Below are 4,124 nucleotides of genomic sequence, written 5' to 3'. Positions count from 1 at the left end.
AGCGTTTCCCCCTCCCCTCCTCCATCCTTCTCTCCTCTGAGTTGTTTTCTGAATTCCTGCCAGGAAAGTTTAATGGCTGTGGAATTTGGACAGGAAAAAAGCGGCGCTGGAAGTTTCAGAGGAAGTGGGGATTTGTGCCTCACGAAGGCGCAGCACCTCTGTTTGTGTTCTCCCAGCCAGAGACAGACAGACAGAGGGAACGAAAGACAGAGGAAGAGCGTCAGAGAGCTTTTCCAATGAACAGCACAAGCCTCTGGGGGGAGGTGGACCTCAGTCAGGCCATGATCATTTAACCTCACAAATACATGACCACGCATAGAACAATACAGAGACACACGGCCAGACACACAAATATTCTCACAAACCAAGATGCTGAACACATGCACATCTGCAAACAAACACACACACACACACACACACACACACACACCATGACCACCGCAAACGTACACATTACACATGATCACATACACCATCACACACCATTTACATTTTCTCCCAAGATGAAACAAGATCTCCAGTTCAGCACGCACTCACATCTAACCTCAGCCCAGCTGTTTCTCACTGCCACTTCAGACAGTAGTAGACAGATGCTGCACCCTCACACACGTTCACTTTCAGGGTAGTTAGATTCACAAAGGAGCTACACTAAGAGTTCAACCTGATGTTGTTGGACCCCCTGTTGTTAGGGCAATGCTTGAATTGGAAGTTTAAAGGGTCAATGCACCCAAAAATCATGTTTTATCACATACGCCTACAGTTGTATCTCTAGCCATGGACAAACAGTATTTGTGGGTTTTTTTCCCAAGGTAAATGGTATATTTGTCTTTATTTAGTCTCTTCTAAATAATCCACAAACGTTGCTGTGAAACCTTTCATTGGAGCTACATAACGTGTGAAAACTAATAACTAATAACTAATAGAATATAAGTGCATTGTCTGAGTTTAGGTGAACCGACCCATTAAATGACCTTGCAACATTATTATTATTATTATTATTATTATAGTCATTTAAAGTAAAAGTGTCAGCCCTGACTGACTGACCTCAACATTTGTCATTTTTTAACTTTATAAATAGATTTTAAATATATTACAAATCTGTGCACACAAATGTGGCATCAGCAGTGCTCTTTCAGACAACAGACAAAAAGAAAGAAAAAGAAAAACTGAAACCTTTCAGACAGTATGACAAATCATAATAATCAGAAGTAATCAAGATAAATAATGTTAAGTACAGACATTTTGCTGACAATGAAAGTATAAATACTACTATATAAAGTTTTATATACAGTATACATATACACATAAATGTGGGCTTTTTGTTTCCTTTTGAATAGCCACCAGGTTTAACTCCATTTGATCCAGGTTCTGCCTTCCCACAGGTTCCCAGACCCATGTCCCCACTTAATAGCTGTACATCTGCCTGGCTCCCCATCCTTCACCCCACACCTCTCCAAGCCGAGCCCAGAGACAGATGGGCAGACATGGGGACAGACACGCCAGGCGCCCCCAGCCAGCCAGCCAGCCAACCAACCAGCCAGTCAGTCCTGGAAAGAAGGCCCGGGATGATGCTGCAGACCACTGTATCTATTACACACACACACACACACACACACACACACAGAACCTTGAGCCCACACCATGGCATAGCTACCATGGGATTCCTTAACACTCACATTGATACACAGACACACACACAAACACATTCTCACACATGTGCATCCAGTGCACTCACATCCACCAAACAGCCATGAAGCAGCGTCAGAAATGAGGGGGACATATTTACCTCTCATCACTCTAAGATTGTTTCAAAACACCACCCGGCAGAGCATATAAAGACCTTTAATCAGAAGGCAAACTGCACCACATGTCGGCCATTAATGTGGTTTAATGACTGTGATGTTTTCATCCAATATAAATCAGCATTTAAAGGGGCTCTCCAACGATTTTACTCATGAAGATTGCCCATCATGGCGGAGTACCACTGAGCCTGAGAAAACAGTGGTTTAATGTCTTCTGTGTCTCTGAAGGGAACTTTATGAAGTCTGAGAAAAGAAATGTCATCAGGTTTACAAACGGGCCTGGACTTTGAAAGATGTAGGCATTTACAAGGCAGGGGAAGTCTAAGAAAAGATGGTATTGAGTTGCATTATGGGAATTGTAAGATCCAGCCTTTTTAAAAATTGACCCATACTAGCAACTAAATATCACGTTAAAATATCTGAAAAAGGAATTCTTGTAGCTTTCTTTAAGTTTAATACCAAATCAAATTGCTGGACTTTAAAAGGTAATTCCATTCTTATTTTTCAACATATCCTCAATGGTTTTTATGATATCTTTTGAAACGTTAATGTACAAAGAAATTGTGTATAACTTTCTTTCTCTGAGGCCGCCCAGCCCGTCCAGGCTCCCGATTATGGGTGTTATATACAAATTAAATACTGCATTACTTTCCATAGCTGTACAAACAGTGAATGAGAACGGCCTATATTTTTGCATTACTTTTTATTACTTCTTACATACTTCTTACTTACAGTACAATTTTATCATAACTGATAGAAATGATGATGAATGATAGAAATATGTAAATTATACCTATTATACCTAAGTTTTAATAACTGGAATTATCCTTTTATGCAAGAAAGTTTCACATCTGCTCCAGCTGTTTCATCACACTCTCTCTTCCCAAAGGAGAAATACATGATCAGCTAAATATTCAGTGGCAGTGGAGGGATGCATTAATCAGAGATAATACGTTATTGATCCCCCTCAGGGAAATTATTTAGTTAGTTGCAGTTGTTCACAATCACATTCAAGGTAAAAATTAGGAGTCAGAAAAGAACAAGTGTATAAAGTAAATAAAGTAACATGGCTACAATAAGAAATAAATCAAATGGAATTACACAAATTACTTAATCAAATGTCCAAAGGTGTAATAAAGCTGTTTGTTACAGCGCTATGTAACTGCTGCAGCACTGTTGGAGGGTGCAGGGTGCTGCGTTCAACACTTTCAAAGACAAACAGCCAAAAGAGGAAATGGCGATCAACAAATGGCCCCAAAAGTGAAGTGTCCGCTAAATAGCGCGCCTCTGTCACTTCACCTGTGAAGAAGTGGACAATGGCGGGCGTTAGAGTTGTTAAATCCAGGTCAGGGTTGTTAGTGGAGAAAGCTCCCCTGCCGGGTCTGGAACATAACATTTGACACCACAGCCTGACATGAGAAACAAACTTTTGGCACCAGGGACTGTCCTAAACAAACCTGGAGCTCTACTGGACACAAGTGGAGGCAGATCGTGATGAGTATCAGACCAGTAAACAAGTCAAGAGGAATTTGTCATGATTTGCAGATTACATTTGACACGTGGAAGGCCTCTTCCTAGACATGGAAAGTATTTTTGTGTTCTGGTGGTTCTGGGAGCAACTAAATAAAGCTGGTCTGAATTCCATATGCTGCTGGCAATTATGTTGTTTTCTACCCGCAAGTTATGCCTTTGTCGTCAAGGTATCTGTTTTGATTAGCCGTCCTGTCAGTGCACAAGGATCAACTGACCAATCTCCAGACCTGCTGCCAAAAGAAAATCTTTTCGAGAATCTGGTATTGCTCATACTGGATATTTTTGCAAATAAGCAGACAATATTCATCCCCCAAAAATGCATATGGTTTCCATAAACCTCCACATGAATGTTATGAGATTTAAAGAATATTTTAAAGAGAAAGTACCCTTTATTTATGGTATAATTGCCAAATACTTTCATCTGAATAGGAAATATGTTTATCCTTGCACTAAACTTTAATTGAGACACAGCATGTTTATGTAACTAACCAACTGAAATAAGGATTGGCCGTATTGCTTACATGGCACTGCACAGCTTTATTTTATGTTGTATATTCACTCACATCACTGATCACACATTACGTTGTCATCAGACAAACTCATTCACAAATTCTTCTCTGCAGGTTTCAGGAGCCACTTTACTTTCTCATTGCATGCATTTGAAAGAACATGTAGAAGTCATAAATCTGGAGCCACAGCATGTTTTCTAAAGTCTCTCATGAACTGTTTGACCATAAGGAGCCACTGTGTGTGTGTGTGTGTGTGTGTGTGTGTGTGTGTGTGTGTGTG

At 40.3% G+C, this 4,124-nt stretch overlaps 1 long non-coding RNA gene across 1 annotated transcript in view; it reads left to right on the top strand.

The window, feature by feature from the left end:
• Nucleotides 1–4,124, top strand: part of LOC116671378 (uncharacterized) — a 9,743-nt gene that overhangs the window by 1,294 nt on the left and 4,325 nt on the right. The gene's annotated exons all lie outside the window — the stretch shown is intronic.

This window comes from Etheostoma spectabile, chromosome 21 (genome assembly GCF_008692095.1).
Source record: "Etheostoma spectabile isolate EspeVRDwgs_2016 chromosome 21, UIUC_Espe_1.0, whole genome shotgun sequence".
NCBI lineage: Eukaryota > Metazoa > Chordata > Actinopteri > Perciformes > Percidae > Etheostoma > Etheostoma spectabile.
Note: the sequence above shows the minus strand (reverse complement) of the source record. Positions and strands in the feature narration are given on the sequence as shown.